Raw genomic sequence first — 20729 nt, forward strand, 5'->3', positions numbered from 1 at the left:
TAACTAGGACCACAACTTCAGATACGGTAATTGCATCCTGGGTAGGACTACATAAATACCGCATTCGAAAAGCATTCCGCTCTTTGCAGAGGCAAAAATGGAAACGATATGAGCGGAAGGCTATCACAAGGACGCATTTCGAATCTAATAAATCCTTGCATAAGTATTTTGGCATTTTTTAATCGAAAATATCAGATTTTTCTGTGTGATCAAGATGGCTAAATTTTCGACTGGGAATATCGTGCTTATTTGCCAAGTTCTACCGCTCAATATCTTATCACATATAGCTTTTTTTAGTCAAATTCATAATTTTCGCAATCAAATTCGCGTTTTCATAATCAATGATTTCTAAAATGTGAGACGCGGCGTTAAAACTGAACTTCTAAGGAGAAAATGAACTACTACCAGGCAGTTTTATCCTTAGTAACAGCAAAATAAAACAAGTACTGGAAAGATACTTGGAATATAACGCATCAAAACTTTACCGACTTCCAACAAGCATATGATAATGTTGATAGAGATACCCTATACAAAATTATGTTTACTAAACCATTGGAATCCCGTAAAACCTTTAATATTTTTCGCTCAGTCAAATTAAGGACAAGTGGACATGTTTTTCTGATTTTTTTTTGGTTTATTGAAAAAAAAGTACACTTTTTAAGGTTTTGTGTGAAACAAAACCTTATTAAAATGTGACGAGGACTGTCGAGGCCCGGATTTCGCACTTGACGGAAAATCGGATTGACATTTTTCACGAGAGATGATCTTGATTTAAGAGTTTTCAACATACCAACCTTGAAGCAGTCACAAAATCTCGTCGACTGCCGGAACATTGAAGCGAATCGAGGAAAGTAAAGGAATGCACGTTCTCTAGAGCTCCAATGCGGCAGTAAATCCCGTAAAGTCCAAAGTAGTTACAATTTGACAATTTGATTTGCTATCGCAAATAATAATGATTTCGCTACCGTAAATCGCATTACAAGAAACCTGCAAGTAGTTGGAAGTCTTTGGGTGGTTCGGTCGTGGACGTTAAGGATCGACTCCTCTTCTTCTGAATGGAAGAAGGGGATAATCGCCCAGATTCCGAAAAAGGATAACCGTTTTGTTTGCTACAATTGGAGGGGTCCGTTTTAGATCCTCTTGCATTGACCCATTGAACACTCTCCGGATCATTGTAGAGCAATGCGCGGAATTTAGATCCCCGCTTCATTAGTTGCCAGGACTTAGAGAACTTCAATGGACCATAATGGATCCTCAAACACCTCGACTACGCTGATGATATCTTTCTGCTCTCTCACCAAGTCATGGACCTTGGCCAAATGGCTCTGAATTTGGAAGAAGAGCCCAGCAAGGACAGACTAACGATAAACACTAACAGAACCAATGTCCACACACTTCCTATCTACATCAACGGGCAGAACATTGAGGTCTGCCTATCTTGGTAGTGTCACTTCTGTCGACAGTGGAATCGACGTCACCCGGCGAACTAAAAGCACCAAATCCACCTTCGCTCTTTTGCCTAAAATTTGGAAATGCACATAGCTCAACACCGACATCAAGATGAAGTTGTTCCCCGCAAATGTTCCCTCAATGTTGTTATATGGGAGCAACAAATGAAAAGTGACCCCTTGAGCCGGCGCAACTACCTTGTCGATACATGCGCTGAGGTCTCGATTCTTATCGTATCCCCGCAATCGTTAAAACTCGCGGCAGTGAATTCTTCATCAATCCAGACGTATGGCTACAGGCAAGTAGACTTGAACGTTTTCTTGATGACTCATATTTGAGACATCAGCATCCCCATCATAGGCGGGGATTTCTTGTGCGAATATGGTTTGCTAGTGGATGTACATAATAGGTCCCTCATTAATCACCACAACTTCCTTCAGATTATCAGGCAAATGTCATTCTGCTCACCCAACACTCTTTCTATCGTTTTTGAAGACGTAGGCGCAATACACACACACTACTGACTCCCCATTTTTCACCAAAGTGCGTCCATTATCACGATAGAAACTCGCAGTTGCACGAAAAGAGTTCGAAGAACTTCTTAAGCAGGATATTTGCAGACCTTCAAACAGTTGTTAGTCTTCACCACTTCATATGATCCCTAAATCCAATGGCAAATGGAGACCTTGTGGCTGTCTGAATGCTCAGACCATTCCAGACCGCTATCACATACCACTCATCCACGATTTTGCGCACAACCTGGCTAATTGCCGTGTTTTCTCGACCTTGGTGTTACTCAAGGCATACCATCAGATAACTGTAGCTTTCGAAGACATTCCAAAAACAGCAATATGCACACCTTTCAGACTCTTCGAATTCCCTAGCATGACTTTTGAACTGTGCAATGCGATGCAAACTTTTCAAAGATTCACCCACTCTGTGCTGCGAAACCTCGACTTCTCTTTCGTATATTTGGATGACGTTCTGGTCACGTTTTCCTCTGAGTCCGAGAATTTAGAACACTTCGAATGCATTTGTCAATGTCTTCTTGAAGCCTGTCTAGTACTCAACATTGAAAAGTGCAAACTTCTACAATCGCAGATCAGATTTCTGAGCCACCTGATTACCCCTGAAGGCATCCAACCCGACCCAGTGAAGTTGCAAACGATTTTCGACCTTTCCGCTTCCAAAAACTGTTAAGAATCTAGGAAGGTTCTTGGGCATGTTAAACTTCTATCGTCGTTTCCTGCCCGCCCACCATCAATCGATCCTTCTTGTTTGGGTCGAAAACCAGAGACTCCCTTCTGTTTGTGTGATTACCAGATGATGTCTAAGCCGCCAAGGAAGAATTGGTGGATGCTACACTTATAGCATTCCCTCACCAAGTTACACTTCTAACCGTATTTGTCGATACCTCAGACATTGCCGTAGGTGCTGCTCTTCGCCAAAAAGTGAATCAAATCTAATAGTCGTTGAGCTTCTTCACCAAACAGCTCAATCCTACAGCACCTATGATCGTGAGTTACTCGCCGCGTACCTTGCAATTAATTACTTCTGGTATTCCCTTTAAAGGCAGGCCGTTCACATTATTCACGGACTACTTTGAAGCAAAAGCCCAACAAAGCGTCCCCTTGCCAATTTTGACACTTGAGCGTTATCAGCCAGTTCACTTCCGACATTCAATATGTGTCTGTAAAAGATAACGTGGTGGCTGACGATTTGTCACGTGTTGCGTAGGTCAAGATCCCCGCCACCATCGATTTTCCCGCAATCGTCGAAGCTCAGAAGGACGACGCAGTTCTTCAGAGCTTGAGGACCAACTTCAAATACATATTTAGGGAGTTTCCTATTTTCGATTCAACATCCAGTATATACCTCGAAACCGCAGACAAGAGACCAAGGCCATATAATCTGGCCAATTTCCGAAAGGAAGTAATTCACACCATTCACGATTTGGCGCACCCACGGATTCGGACAACGAATCGATTAGTCATCGCAAAATATTTCTGGCCGTCCATGAACAAGGACATTAATTCTTGGGCCAGACAGTGCATCGCATACCAGACGTGCAAAACTACAAAGCACGCGAGGAAAGAGGTACGAGTACTCATTTATTCGACCAAGCGTTTCCAAACAATCTACCTCGACATCATTGGCCCTTTGCGAGAGTCGCACGATTTCAGGTATTGCCTCATCGAAAGGTTCACGCCGTATCCTGAGGCAATATCTCTGAAAAACATTGTTGCACAATCTTGTGCAGAGGCCCTCTATCGAGAATGTAGTTTGAGTCCTCCCTTCTCTCATACGGCCAACCCCTCGTCTTTAAACATCACCGGACAACCGCATACCACCTGCAATCGAATAGGATGCTCGAAAGATGGCGCAGGACATTGAAGGCTGCTGTAATGGCCCAAGACAACCATTGTTGGTCACAGGTCCTACCACTCCGAACAGCCAACCGCGAAGAATTTGCTTCAAGTCCCCACGGAGCTGGTACACGGGTAGAAACAGAGACTCCCCAGCGACCCTGCTCGTAACATCACGTTGGCACTCAACGCTACCAGTCTGTTGCGACTGCTCAAGAACGCAATGTCAAAACAAAAACCGCCACCAACCACGCGAAAACCATGGCAGACGTGCCCATGGATCCCCAATCCTGTACGCATGTCCCAATTAAGACGGACGCTCTTCGGAAGCCCCTTTGCACGTGAAACTAGTCTCCTTGGCTCGACTAAAGCCCTTCGTTCTGAAAGAAAACACCGTCCGTTTTGACTTACGGCAGATGAGTTGAAGGTGCCGTGCGTCTGGTTTTTCGCTGAAACCCCCCTTTGGTTTCAGCTGGTGGTGGAGTGTTGCATGCAGGCAAGTGCGAATCGCGTTAGCCATGACATCGAAAAACAATTTTTGGCAGCGAAAATTATTTTTCGGTGTGAGAGGTCACTTCTCTCAATTCAATTAAATAATTTAAATTAAGATAAAAAAAAATAATTAAACATTTAATATTTAAAAGTAATAAAATAAACAGTTTAAATCACAACTTTATTGACAAAAAATATATACAAGATTGTCACTTTGATGAACTTTTCGAAGATTCATACATAAATTTTATTGTATCTCAATTCCCCATTTTGTGCACGTGCCTGGGCTAAATGTTAATTGATGAACTGTCAATATGCCTTAATTGTGCGTCAAAAAAACCAGGCAAGGGAAAATCTTAGGGATTTTATGTCGAATTTGCTCTGTGCTAGTGAGGCTAAAATTTACTAATTGCAATTTGTCGTAGGCAGAGATTATTGATTCCTATCCAAGCAATATCCAACCGTCAAGCGAGCACAAGGATAAACTATCCTCTAATCACTATATCGACCTCCAAAAGTTTCTTCTACCGAAATTTCTTTTCACACTGAATTATTGGTACTGCGAAGATATGATATTGCGCTTCCACAGAAAAACGTCAGTGTTGATTACGTGAACCCAAGGCCTCGAATATAGATTTTGATAAGCATATTGCTGGCTGGTAATAATCAAATTTTATTAAAAATTCATCTTTTCTCGGAAACCTTGTCATCACATTTGATGACTCCACTTGAATATTTCAATCTGAAATTTTTCAATCAACACTAGAGAACTTTAGACTTGCTTCCAAGAAGCTTTCTCTCGGAAATCTCACATGTATGCATAAATTCTATATATTTTCTTTCTATTTCCATACACTCCGCCATTCAAGCCTTTCTCCTCATGTGATAAATTTATTCTACACACTCAAAGCATTCACTCTCCAACTAGTTGCCTACAATCTAAAATGTAGTACGCGCGTAAGTGTATATTTTTATAAGTGTCTAAAAATAACATTACATCACGTTTATTTATCACTAATTGATTCAAGCCGGCACCAGTTTAGTAGCAGTTTAAGGCGAGTAAGCTAAATACACCGGTTTTTCTTGGCGCATAAAAATTTACGTTAAACTAACGGACAGGTTACACTTTGAGGTGTAATGTTGAATGCCGTATTGTACACATATGGCCGATGTGTGTTTATTACAACACTTGTTAAGCCCGGCTTTTCTGTCTAGATTTGAAGGCTCAAGTGGCTTATGCAGCTGTGATATGACTTCCCTGTTTTATCTCAAATTCACTTAGCGGGTTGTCAACGATGGAAATTATACCCAGTTATTCCTGAATATGCTAAATATTTTAAATATTATATAATAAGCCGAGGCACGTTTTCCTAAATTTCTATCTTTTTTCTTAGACTTAAGCTACATAGTGCATAATTCCATCTCATTTCTATGATTTGGATGCGAAAAACGGCCCCTAACTGAATTTTCCTATGAAAACATATCTATCAATTGGTGAGTGCTAAAAAAGCTGCTTTTCTGCTAACATTTTGAAACAACTTCGACCGCAACAAGTCTTTCCCAGCTAGGCCATTGGCAATGATTGTGGCATAAATGAATACAATATGAAGTATCATATTTACTGGGTTCTCAGCCAAAGTGGGGTGTGGCGCTCGTCTCTATTTACCATCGGTCTTTTGTCTACTCTCAATGATAACCTGACCACTTTTTGTGACTGCTTACTTGGAATTTCTATATTTGTATAAAAAATGTATGATATTTCCATTGGTATCCACTCTATGTGGTTTTCGTTCGACAATACATGGTGTAATCAATGTAAAGTGATTGATCAGTGACTACGACGAGTACATGGGTATGTATGTCGGTATTGCGCATATCAGATAAATGATGTTTTTATCAAATTGATTAATACAAGCCAAGTGGTGGAAAAATATTTACAAGTGCGCAATACATGAAGCGCTGGAATTTGTAGTCGATAAACAAGCATTTGTTTATATTGGCGAAGTCAGGAAACTTCCCAGTAAAATATTTCGAAAAATCTCGCACCGCCAAAAAAGAAACAGAATGAGGCAGTCAAAGATTTCCGCATACTATTTGGCTTGGCTATTGACTTCATTAGAATGTGTAAACGGAAGGTCATGTTCCAAAATTTCGTTTTAAATAAATAAAAACAAAATTCAGTTCCAATCCAAAGAAGAAATTTCCGTTTTCAACCACATAGAAGTCTTGAATGCATTTCTGCACTAACGAACTCCTGGACGTGCTAACAAATACTGGAATACAAGTCCAGGGTTACGCGGGCGACATTGTTTTAATCTGTAGGGGCAAATATGAAGATACCCTATGTGATAGAATCCAAACTGGACTAAGGGTTACTAGTGCCTGGTGCAGGAAGATGGGACTGCGGATCAATCCAGCCAAAACAACCGTAGTACCATTCACTAGGAGACCTAAACTTGATCACCTGAAAACCATATGAAGGTGAAACGAGAAACAAAGATTAGCTATGGAGCGGTAATTTGAGCAGAAAGAACCGAACTCAGCACACAAGTCAAGGAATCACACAAACTCCAAAGACTGGCCTGCGTGTGTATCAGATCAGTGGGGCAATGAGGACATGCCCAACGGCATCCCTGGAGGCCCTTCTGGGATACGCCATAGACAAATGTGCCTCCTTTAATTTGCAAAGGAACTATAGGGGGCAGAACATAGCTATTCTCACCGATAGCCAAGCAGCGATCAAGGCACTTAGGTCCAACCAGGTGAACTCTAAACTGGCATGAGAATGCCTTGAAAGACTGAATACACTCGGCTCGTCCAACAAGGTCTAGATACTCTGGATTCCAGGCCATGCTGGGTTGGAAGGCAACGAGGCAGCGGACGAACTAACCAAGAGGGGAACAGGGACGCCTTTACATTAGTCAGAATCCTTCTGTGGAATTGGAAACGGTTTCATAGCCATGACACTAAAAAATAAAGAGAAACGGTTGAGGGAACTATACTGAACGGGCCTACCAGGGATGGAGCAGTCCACGGTGGGTATTGGGGGATACGAAGCCAGTCGCGCAAAGGATTGTTTAAACCTCACCAAAAAGAACCTCCGAATTATAGTGGGAATTCTCACTGATCACTGTCGGTTAAACTATCACCTAGCGAAGTAAGAGATGTTTACGGACACTGCCTACAGGTTCTGTGCGGAGTGTGATGAAACTTCTATACACGTCCTGGGACAGTGTCTGGCACTTGTGCAAAGTAGGTTGAGTCGTCAGGGACAACAATTAATACCAGATGCAAAGTTGAAAGATCTGGAAGTAGGAAATATCCTAAAGTTCCTGACGCTTATAGGCTTGCTTGAGATACTATGATTAATAGATGCACTATAACCAGTAAAAGGGGCACAATAGTTCGTGGTCACTTTCCTTGTGACTTTTCTTTAACAGAATAATACTAATGTGGTGCATTATTCTCCCCAAAAAACCAATTTTTTCGTTTCTTCAGTACGAGATTTAGTCCAATGACAGTAAAATAATGGATTTTTTTTAATATCTACACAAAATGATGTGTCAAACTCTCCACTAGATTCTGAGATCCGCTTGCTTGTTTACATAGAAAAGATTTTTAGCGATTTTGAAAAAAAAGTAACTAAAATCCAAATTTTATTCCATAAATATAGTCGTTTCCGAGAAAATTGAGGAACTCCTGAGTGGTGTTAAAATAGAAGAAAAACACCAGCAGTATCATCCACATCATTTAGTTCTCTTTGTGGTGGGACACGCGGATGAGAGACTAATTTCCTTGTATGCAACATATTTCCCCTTTTCCTACTTAGCTCCCTTCAACACCTTTAATATTCTCTTTCGATACCCTGTTTGGCATCCCGATATTAACCCATTTTAAAATAATTCTTTACCTGCAAAACTCTGACACCTTTTCACTTCCTGCAAAACTCCAATCCTTATCTCAAGGTTAATATATGAAAAAAAGAAAACCATTTGAAAAGTGATCATTAACCCTTTCGTTGTTTTTTACAATTATTTTTAAACAGTGCTGCATATTACGAAATGCAATCCTAACGCTTGTTTCTGACTAAAGCAAAATATTGCTCATGCGGATGTTGTGTTCTAGTTTTACCGCCTTCTGGAAATAACAGTCATTTTGGACAGAGTTTCATTAGTTTGAGTTTTAGGTAGATCCTGCCTTTGCTTTGCTCGAGACAGCATTCAAAATTTTTCCACCGTGTGGTTCATTTGACTTTGTTTTCGGCGCTCGTGTTGAAAAATAAAATTCCAACCGCCTTTTGAGTTGGTGTAAAGTGGAAATTTGAAAAACCCATCATGAAATTTGTAGAGGAAGGTATGTATTTAAAAAAGAAATTTTTATTTTTTTGGTGATTCCGCCCGACTGTTCTCCTGTTCCAACAAAGACTGGTGGTTGAAGTAATATATCCTGTATCTTTCGTAGGATTTTATTTTGTGTCATGAATGAGAAGTCAGATGTTAGCAGGAAATTTGTGAACCCTCTCAGGACGTTAAAAGATTGTGTTGCGAGTCTGTGCTAATGCAACGATTATTAATTTGAATCGCATAAAATACCGGGCTTGGATTTCGAAAAAGGGAATTAAAAAATTAAACTAAAAAAGGAAATCGATTTTGTCTTTAGTTGAGGGCGCGATGAGTTTTTGTTGCGTTTTTTTGACTTAAAAGAAAAAGAATATCGAAAAGTAATCAGAAGAGAACTTTGTTTTATTTTCTGTGGAACATTTCATGGAATGTCTAAGGGATAACGTTAATAACAGCGACTGTACATTAAAGTAATTCGTAATGATTTAATTAGACTTCAAGTGGTGCCTGTGTGCTAAAGAATATCGCCCCAGATATTGGGTAACAAGTTCGATTGTTTTGAAAAAGACTTTAGGAGCAAACATGGTGAGTTGCGCGTTTGGTGTTTCATGCGAACGACGTCTACAGGAGGAGCGCATCCAGGGATGATTTCCAATAAGTTGCACTATATCGCACTTTCTCTAATTTTTTTTTAATATTTAAATTTTTACTCTTTGCTAGGAATTCCTAACGAAAGGATGAAGAAAGGTGTTCTTTAGTAAACGGTATACTCAAACAGAACTCTGGGTTAGGAGTTCTACATTCTTTTTAAGATCTTTTATTTTACTATCTGCTTGCTTGCTTTGATTTATTATGATTTGACTGATTTATTATTATTTTTATTTCCACAATTTTGGTTTCATTTTATGAATTTCCTGATTATTACTTGGATTATTTTATTTTTGATTTAGTTATTTTTTTTCTACAGTTCTTATGGCTTAAATATACACATTGCCATTCATTCTAATTGAATCTTTTGATTTGTGAACTTCCTTCTTCCTAGAACCCACGCATCGGAAAGGACACGTATACTATATCCACGTAACAGTTTAAGGACAAGTGAATTTATATAGGATGACACGTGGGGAGGTGGGACTAGAATATTCAAAAGAAGGAGCCCGAAATGCAATTTGAGATTAATATCAACTCTATCCGAAAAACAAAAAATTGAAAGTTGAGAGACGGAATAGGCTATCTTTCACACATTCCTGGGTCTGAAAACCCAATGAGTGTTGAACCTCCACATGAAAATGACGACACTCATGAAAAGCATTTTGCTACTGCAATCGTATCTACTTTGGGAGATACCTCAATTAAGATTGGATTTGGAAAACAAATACCTACGCAAATTAAAGCCGAATTGGACGCTGTTTACGATAAATCTTTTATTTTATTTGCCGCTGTAAAAAGATTGGCACTTATATTTAGACGTGCTGGTTAATACAAGCTTGCTTGATGAGAAGCGTACATGACAATGAAAAATTGCGACAACCGAGAATATTGCAAAAGTTCGTTAAATGATACCGAAAAGTCGCCTAATCAAATTTCGGGACATTCAGTTTGTTAAAAAAAATAACGATGATGAAGTATAAGTAGCGCGTTTTTTTCAAATTTAATTTTATCTATCATTTTCTGATAATACTCTACTTTTTCATATTTGACGTTTCATTAAATAAATAATCCAATTTTTGCCATCGTTGAATATTACTAGAATATTCGATAAATTTTTCCGGAATTTTTTTTGGTGTGAATGACCATTATATCTTAATTCTTGTCCGCCATGATGTTTCCAAAATTTTTAAAAATCCAATTTGACGACGCGATGGTCGAGGCGATACAGGACCAGCTTCACAATCTCATTGCACTGGATTCGAATGCCAGCGGTTATGGATGTCTGTTTTCATAATGAAATTAAAAAATAGTCTCATCGGTGGCTATGTGGATGCCCCATACTCCACTAAGAAGTGAACAGAAAATACTATTTCACCCAACTGTTCCTGCTGCCTTGGCCAGTGCAATAATAATTTCGCTTTGGCCACGTTACGCTTTACTTCCCCAGATTTACCGCGATACGGGATGGTTCCTTAACCTCGTCAATGCGTTTCTAAGTTCCGCAATCAGCCAGGTCTGGTGGTGCCCCTTTGGGACCTGGTCTTGGACTCCTAAATTTAGTTCAAACCTAACTAATCTTATAGCAATTCCTATGCTCGAATAATATACCAGCAAAGATGATGATAGAAGCTACAAAAAGTCATAAACCTCTCATCATTGCCATTACGGTCCCCAAAACTGTGCTTCCCCGTCACATGTCCGAAGAAACTGTTTCCAAAAAGGACCTTGACATTCAGATGAATCATCACGATCACAATATCGTCTTTATCGCAAGTTATCGTTGGTGAGTAGCAGTAGTACTATTCAGATGTTCCACATTCTGGACCGGAATCTAATATTTTGTCTGATAGCTTTTCCCAGGACGCGCCTTGTCGATGCAGTAAGCATTAATCCAACATCGAATTCACGCTTATTTCTGGCAGGGTTGCTACATAGAATTCCATAATGCGGCAAGAGGGAGACCAGTGCTCTCCAGAGTTCCACGATCCTAACTTACTTAATCCCATGATGTATAGATGTATATCTCCCTCAAATTGGAGCAAACGAGCATTTTAAGGAGTCTCAATTCCATCGACGAGGAGCTTCCGCTTATTTTAGAATCCCATCATAAAACGTTGACGAAAGCATAGGGTCGACGTAGGCGAAAAATCAGCACATCTTCGAGGCATAGCAGCCGTTTCTAAAGGAATACTAAAATTCCAGATTTGCAGGTTGTTGGGTCACAGGGGAATCGGTACCCCGACAGAAAATCAACTTTACGCCTTAATAGTAAATATTATTAGTCGGAGGGAAATGTATTTCATCTACATCCTAATAAGCCAAGGTTTTACATGACTATTTGGAGTACAGTGGTTTCGCCCTCCTCTCCTAAACGGACTTGCAAGTGTCTATGACGGAGGAGAATATGGACCGTTCCTCTAAACAAAAGTGAAATCATCTCGTCCATCAATGCACTCAAGTGAGGTTAAGCTACTAAACTTGACGAGATCTGTGATTGCAGAAACTAAATCGTAGGAATGATCCTTAGGATCCCGAAAAAGGGTATTCGTCTTGAGTACGACAATTAGAAGGGTATTTATGTGCTTTCTTCCGTCGCAAAAATAATAGGTAACATTATCCTAAAAGGAATCAAAGAACACCTCGAACCTTTAATCAGCAGAAAGCAGGTTGGAGGTCCCTTTAACTCCTTCTGCGTCGACCACCGTGAGGATCATTTTCGAATAGTGTGTCGAGTTTAGATCTCCACTTCACCGGCGCTTCATCAATTTCGAGAAGGCTTTCGACAGGGCCAATAGGGAGTATATCTAGACGACTATCAAAGCGACATCAAAATCTTACGTGTCATATCTAGGTAAAGTTTCGCAGGAAGCTGAATTCCAAAACGGATTTGACAGGGTCGCATTTTGGCACCGATACCTTTTTTCATTAAAAATAAAATAAAGGAATAAAATGCTATACAACCGAATACAGCAGCCAAAGAATTGGATGCCCTAGAGCGACAAAGTGGAGGTGGACAAATGCGAATCATTCTCGCTCTGTACGGAACTCATTTCGTTGATTGACGTATTTCCTTTGCTTAACATCATTTTCATATTTCTAATTTCTATTTCTCATATTCTTTCCGGACCCCACAATGTTAATAGTCGCGAGTGCGAGAAAAGGTAGATTTTTTAACTTGATGGGTAGTAAGAAATGGCTAGTGGACGAATTGATTTTTCGATTTCGTGATTTTTGCGTGACTTAGAGGCAATTGATTTTCATTTTCAAAGTCTGATCGTAACTTCCTCCAGAACCAAATCCGCCAGGTTTTCATTCTTCCAACGTTATTATTTCTTGTTATTGGTCACGTTCTTCACGATGCTTCAGTCGGAGGACGGAGAGGTACTCAACACACTATGTTATCTTTCCTTAAATACCTGAACTACCTTGATGACATCTGCTTCCTCTTTCATCGAATCGTAGGCCTTGCCTAAATGAATCTGAATTCGAAGCAGGAAGTAAATAGAATCGGATTGAAGATGGATACCAATATAACCAAGATTCTCAGTCTAACTGATTATTGTACTATTCCTATTTATATTAACGAGCAAAATATCGGGGATTACATTTTTTTTTTACATTTAGGAGGCGTTGCATTAAAAGCGTTATATCTTTCCCTAGGTTGTCCAAAACATGTGAATGCAGATATTCCAACACCTACAAGTTGAGGTTGTTTCGCGCAAATATTCTGAAAGTTGCAAGCTTTCATTAGCTCACGTTTTGGTCAAAGAGTTGGAAAGAGGGGTAGACCGGGTCATGAGGAATGTGTGTATTACCAAGTGGCTGCTTAGCTGACTAACTTGCCTAATAGAAAAACAAGGAAACGCAATTCGATGGAGACAGCATTCCATCTTTGAGCATGCTAAACTAGTTTGCAGCAAAAATTGAGGAAGCAAAATTTGAAAAGGAAAACGCATGTCCATTTGTCTCATTTCGCCTGTGAATCTGCAGGATTAAAGATTGAACTATATTGTGGAGGAAATCACCTGCTGTTTTCAGGAGGACGAATAAGTTTTCTCGAAAGTATTTTTGGATGACCTATTCACAGTAACTATCAGGAAATACGCCATCATATGGGTACAATCATCATATATGAGTACAATTGTTCACACCTGGTCCCTAGGAATTGGACTAACGGCGAACGCTAGGAACGTTAAGTTGAACAGCTACATGCTATTGCCTTCATCAGATTTCAGTCAGACGACATGCGTCAAAAATTGGGTATTCAACGGCCGAAGTTAGTCAATAGAGATGGTGTGATACTCTTTCACGACAATGCACGACCTCATGTTTCCAGAACAACGGTTCAAAAGTTAAGCGAATTACAGTATGCATAATCATCGGACATTTTCCCAACCGACTACCACTTTCTTAAGCATTTGGATATTTTTTTTGCCGAAAAACAATTCAGGAATGAAGAGGCCGTCAAAAATGAGTTCATCAACACCCGAAAATTGGACTTCTACGAAACTGGCACACATGCTCTTGTATCTCGCTGGGAGAAGTGTTTAGAATCGACTGGCACCGATTTTGATTAATTAAATAAATTTTTGTAAACTTTACAGTCGTTTCAAATTTTAGTATTAAATCGGCCATTTCATGTGCAACAACATAATACTTCCATTCATTTTTTGTGGCTCTTAAATAATGCTCAACTCTTTTCTTGAAGGCAGGTCATAACGCGGGTGGACTACACTCAATAATTAGTGTTTCCTGCCCACTCCTTAGCGAAGTATAGGACATGCATGCAGTCAGACACTGCTACAGTTGATCCCTGAGTTTCACACTAAACGCTGTGCAACTCCAACCCATGACGACTATAATTCGAACCCAGAGTAGCGAGATTGAGAGACTAACGATCTACCTTCCTCAACCATCGCACCGTCCCAATAGAGCGAAATAGTGCACAATTGAATTTTAGTTACATTCAAATGGAATATTCGACGATCGGAAAGAATAGACAAATACCCTATGTGCCTGAAATGTCTGATTTCCGGTTTTTCAACTTGATTAATGGATTGACTAATAAATATACTTTTTCTTAACTATTATGAACGTCATGTAAGCTTGATGTAGAAAGATGAAAAGTACTAACTCCTCCCAATTTAGTTCAAGGCTCAAGACTCGTTTTTAAGGTTTTGTGTAAAACAAAAAATTATTAAAATCGGTTTACTGTCTGTCTGTCCGTTACACGCATTTTTCTCGGAGATAGTTATAGCGATTGATACCAAATTTGGTGGAAAGGTGAAACGCTGTGAAGGTGAACGCTCACGCATACTATGAGTTGCATCCTTTTATATCGAATTTAAGGGGGTGTCCATACATGCAAAAGGGGGTATACACTTTTTTCACCAAATATAGTCATGTGGGGTATCAAATGAAAAATCTCGATGAGTAATTTTCGAAGCCGATCTTAATTTTGAGATTTGTTGGAAAGGTGGAGAGAGCCCAGTCTCAGAGACTATTTAATCGAAAAATCTGAAAAAAAATACATAGGCTGCCTCTATATGGTGCCTAGGCTCCTAAACACCTTCCATGCCAATATCTGTTCAAATAAAGTTAATAATAGTATATTACTATAATTTTTAGTAATTATCTGCAAAGCCGCCTTTAAGTTCATCCTAGAAACACGAAATTTTCCAGTAATGTAGGCTATAACATGGAGCATGATCCTACCAAGTTTGGTCAAACGTCTGTCTGTCCCTTGGAGCCCAGTTTAATCGCGGCGAACGAATCTTTGAACTCGGAGTGGACTTGCTTTTTTTCATGCCAGAAAACGACACCCAAAAGCGGCAGAGGTATTAGATAATTCTCGCATCCGCACCACTTCACATAGACCGATATTTCCCCCTTAAAATGGCGTTGATGGTGCCTCCCTTTTGCTATTTTCGGACATTTTTTAGGCTAAAAAATATACTCTACCAAAAATTTGCCGCTTCGTATACATGTGACTCACGAGTTCATAAATTCCAAATCACTTGAAAGTAGCACTAGAAAACGGATCTAATTAAAAAATAAATCAAAGTCGATAAAACCTAATTTCGACGAACCGCAGAAAATTAGATTGTGGCCTTTTCTATCTGCATTCACAAAAGACACATGCTTATCAACCTACCCTAAATCCACTTTTCAAGCCGCAATAATTAAATAATTATATATTTTCAAGATGAAATTTTAACGGTCCATTAAGCGAAATTATCTGTTTGATGAAGGCAAGTGCAGAGCTGACATTTGCCGCAAATAGTCATATCAACTTTCTAGTGCAAGTTTTCCCCGTCTCTCGTCTCAAGTCTGTAAAAACTGTGAAAAACCACCAAAAGAAGCACTTTCTGTTGTCATCGTGGCCAATTTTAAACGAATTACTTCATTTTTTCTCACTCTCCTAATATTACTTATTAGCTACGAAGGTCGGAATGACTCGAGCATGTGAATGCAAAACGGGGCTGAATTTTACGAGCAATGGAGATTTAAATCAACACAACTAAGATAAAAAAACCACGCGACATTAAGTCGATCCAATTTAGAGATACGTTCTACATAAAGTACGGAATAAAGAGAATTCTATGCGGGGATTATTGACTGTGACTGAAAGTAAAATTATGTACAATATGGTCTCTGCCTCCATTTGCATCAACCCACTCTGCATTGTGCCCCATTGGACGAGCTGACTGACTGTCCGTCCAGTTGCTAGTTTGCTCGTCCGGTAATTTTAATTCTGCACAAACTTGCCCGACATCAATTGTAAATTCATTGAGGAAACTTATTCATGCGTTACTTAATTTTGCTTAATTCACAATCATTGCCATACATATTATATCATGATCTAACTCGGTTCATTTGATAATGTTTATGCATACATTGTGCGAAAAGATTGATATTGTACTGAGTTGTGGAACAGGAACGGGGCTGATTTGGCACAGTGGAGAATTCTAAGGAACGCATTGAATGGGGTCCTATTTTTTGCATCATTGAGGTCCAGTGCAATCTTGCTATGTTCTCAATAGAAACCAGGCTGCTAGTTTGAATAGCCTTAAGTCACGACAGTGGTGACCACTTGGCTCTTATTGTTTTCTATACGCAGAGAGATGCCGACTACTCCATTGTACTACATACTTCGCAAATTTATTGCCTGATTTGTTCGTACCTCAATGAAAATCCCGACTATAAAGTCGAGGCTATCAAAAATTCCATTAAACCCAAATCAGAAAGAAAATATGAAACAATAAAGCCCATCCCCCTAATTTTTTTCGACCCTGAATAACTTTTAACTACCAACACTTTGAGAGTACTTTTGCTTCGAATCTCATGCAAAAAAATCTGAATAATATATCACATGCCAGATACGATGATGCTACAGCATTAATGATATTCCACCCCCTCAGATATGAACGGATGATGACTCGCTGGCCTGTTTTTTCACTCAGGCGAATAATATCTCAATATTGCTTGCTTGTCCACAGACAAACAAAAACGACAATCACGATAGCAATGCAGCTGGTTCATAGGCAAAGTTTAAAGATTGTTTACGCCCAGATAACCTTTTTCAACTTGAAAAACACACAAAAAGTGTAATATATATAAGAAAAAGTATCTTCTCTTTTCTAATGATGATTTGGAACGGAATATGAAAGCAATAAGTACTCGTTAGTGTTGATTGGATTTAAAAAGTTTTTGCTTAAATTGTTATGAATGTTCGGTTATAAACAAAGGCGTTTTCCAGCAGATACAAAATTGAGAAAGAGTGTAGTTTTAGTTCGGCATCTTTTTTTAAGAAAAAAAAAAAAACTTGTCTTAACGACTTAATGAAATGGTCCTCATAAACAAATTCAAGATGATTTTCTTTGATTTCAAATTCTCGCCGCTGAACACTGATTTCTAGGCGGGATTAATATACAATAAATCTGGAGAAACGAAACAGCCACTTATTCTTCGGAGAAAAACATAATATGGAAATATATTCTTTAACATTGCCCAGGAATGGTTACTACAAACAGGCGTCACTGCAATCTTCATGAAATTTACAAGAAATGGCATTCCTAAATTGATTTCCATCACGGAGTTCTAAGATAACACCCCCGCACGGAAACTAACCGAACGATCAATGGAAAATATCCCCATCTGGGCTTAAAAGTGGATAAATGATAATATCACATTACCATCACCGACCACAAACAACATCACTCAACATCATAACTTCACCGCATCACCATCTAATAGACAATGATGATGATGTTGTGATAAGTAGTACCGATGTGATATCACATTACAAAACATCACCAAACATTAGCGAGTAATATTGAAATGGATCGTTCGATATACCACAGTATTCTTCCTAGTACAAGTGGCAGGGGCGGCTGTGAGTGCGAAGGTGACTACCGCATGTTAATTTGTTAGTTTATAATTCCCTATTCCTTTGACCGGCTTTGGCCTAGAAAAATTACATCGGGTTTGGGTGTGATAACTTTTAATTAGGAAGATTCTTTTCATTGCCGAGTAAACCAATAGCAACCAATGCATGCCTCTAAATGATAAATAATGCTCTGCTCGCAAGAGTGATGATTTCATATTCTTTGCATATGAAAATATCCTGCTAAATGACCTTTTTTGCTCTTGCATGAAAGGATTCTTCGTTCATACCATTTTGGTACTGGTATACATTTTACGCTATGAATTTAAAAACGATAAGTAATATTTTGTAAATCAACTGCCTGGGTTAATATGTGATGTCGGTGATATAACATTACCTGTAAGATTAGGGTAATGAAAAGAGATGTTTATGATATTGCTCTCTAACGGCACGTAATAATGAAAACCGTTCCCGTTTTTTCTTCCATAAGTATTAGCAAACGCTTTCTAGACATGGCTATACAACGCGTATTACTTTCCATAACTCCACATGATTAAGATGCTTTGAGCGGCAATTAATGCTTCCTGAGAATCGGAAGATGAGCCATAACATGTGTGTATGTGTATAGTGGGGGAGAAGCTCCAGCTTCTGAGCATTCAAGTCGTGTTGGCCCATTGTATTCCCCACCCCCATCTAACGAAATGTTCTGGATTCGTTAACGTATCGTAGGATTTCCGTTAGTGGATGTGATGCTACCCGTCGCAGCTGGAGAACATCGGCACCAAACATCTGATGCCTGATGCGTCCATAGGCGGGGCATTCACATAGGAAATGCTCCGTGGATTCCGCTTCCACATTACGGGAGGGGCACTTATCATCTTGAGTAATTCCTATTCTGAACATATGCCCAGCTAGTGAATTATGGCCTGTCAGAATGCCCACAATACTCCTACAAGTCCTCCTGCTTTTCGACAGGATAAACTTTGCGGTGCGCATGTTCGGTTCTGGCAGGAAAAGTTTGGTGTGTCGAGCAGCATTTAGGCTCTGCCACCTGTCATTGTGGGAAGCTTGTTCTCAGTTTTTGAAGACAGACATAGCCAATGCTACTGATACTCTAATTGCTCGCTCCGGTCCCGCCATAGGGGAGATTGACCCCTCTTTCGCTAAAGCGTCCGAGATTGCATTTCCCTCTACGCCAGTGCCACAGGTACCCAGAGTAGTTCCATCGTATTGAATCTAGAGATAGAGTTCAAACGGTTTCTGCATTCCTGAACGATTTTCGAGGTGATCAAAGGTCTGCTCAATGCCCTCAATGCAGCTTGGTTGTCACTGCAGATTGCGATGTGCCTGTCCTTCAACCGCTCGTCAATCACCCACCTCAAGGTTACTAGCCTCGCTGACAAACTCCGGCTCATTATGGGACCTTTATGATTGAATTCCATTTCATTTCAAGAGCAGTTACTGAACAAATCCAGGAATCGTATTTAGACCCAAGCGAAAAACAAGCTGATGATTTCGGGAAAAATGAAGATTCTATTTGGATATGAACGATTTCGTTCCATTTCATTAGATTGAAATGGATATTTGCCATAAATAAAGTGGCATAAATATTTTTAAATGTGCTATGTTTACTTTACTCTTTACTCCAACTATAAAAATAGAACTGAGCGCCCGAATCACGATCCCTGCTGGAAGCGAGGAGACAACCCAGATGATCACAACTAGCATGAGAGAAGCTTTCAAGGAAAGCCAAAGAAGGGTAAAACATCATGGTGGAACTTGGATTTGGCAAAAAAGAGAAGAACGACAAGGATACTCCTCAATCGTGCTCTGAAGGGTGAATCAGGCACTAGCTAGAATCGCTATAAAGAGGCACAGAAGGCACTAGAGAAGAGCATAAGATCGGCTAACCGATCATCATGGAGATGCTTTTGCGAAGACTAGCTCTTGAAGCAACCTCAAAACTTCTTGTTAAAGAACGAAATCAGAAGCTGAGTAATTTACGTTTACAGAACGGGAGGTACACAGAAAGCAATTAAGAAACGGCAAACCATTTGTTTGAGTAGACTAGAAAGATAGTAGATCGGTTCACAAGCGATACGCACATTCATAAGTTGCCACTTCTCCTGAAAAGGCGATGTCCGAAAAAGAATACGCCTTACGCGCATTCATGGACATCGAAGGTGCCTTCAATTATGCCTCAATTGCGGCAATTTGTGATGTGGCAAGACAGCATGGAATCGAACCGCTGTTAATCAATTGGACCCTTCAAATGCTAGAATGGAGAAAAATCCACATATTGGTCGGCCAGAAGTCTATTGAGATAGGATTTCTTAGGGGCTGCCCACAGGGAGGGGTTCTCTCTCCTCTGTTATGGCTCCTGGTAATGGATATCCTGCTGTGGCTCCTTAAAGACAAAAAAGTGTTCGCGCAAGCATTTGCAGACAACGGATGATGTAATAATTACTGGCAAGTTTGCGGACAGATTATGTGACCTGAGACTTTCACCAAAACGGTTACATTGGATGTATGTATCCATAATAAAGCCCATTTTAATGTATGCATACATCGTCTGGTGGTCGAGACCGAACTTTGCTAACAGCAGGAAACTGCTAACGCAGATTCAGAGCTTTGGTTGCCTAAGTACTACTGGAGCAATGAGTTCCACGCCGACTGCGGCACTTGAAATTATCCTAAATCTACCCCTCATTCACTTGGAGGTGAAACGGAAAGCAGCCATTGACGCATATACACTCGATACCATTGGAGCGAGGAAAGGCGGCCAATCATGCAATGATGGGTGTATCTGGAAATTCCTTGACAAACATCTGGTAGCTCAAATTCCGGCCGATCATATGGTTTCAAGATTCGTCTGTGAAAAGACAACCACTGTCATAACCAAAAGAGAAGAATGGTTGATAAATGGCCATGTTCTTTTCAGATTACAGACTTAATAATCTTCACCGACGGGACAGTCATGGCGGGCGAATCGGACGCAGGGATGTTCTCGGGGAATCGGATTATGAAACCCAACCCGTTGGAAAA

The 20729-nt window shown here is 39.8% G+C and overlaps 1 protein-coding gene across 5 annotated transcripts in view; it reads right to left on the minus strand.

Annotated features, from left to right (window-relative positions):
- LOC119655218 (protein hu-li tai shao) overlaps positions 1-20729 on the minus strand; it is a 179154-nt gene that overhangs the window by 92066 nt on the left and 66359 nt on the right. The gene's annotated exons all lie outside the window — the stretch shown is intronic.

The sequence above is a fragment of the Hermetia illucens genome, chromosome 4, assembly GCF_905115235.1.
Source record: "Hermetia illucens chromosome 4, iHerIll2.2.curated.20191125, whole genome shotgun sequence".
In the NCBI taxonomy this organism is placed as follows: Eukaryota; Metazoa; Arthropoda; class Insecta; order Diptera; family Stratiomyidae; genus Hermetia; species Hermetia illucens.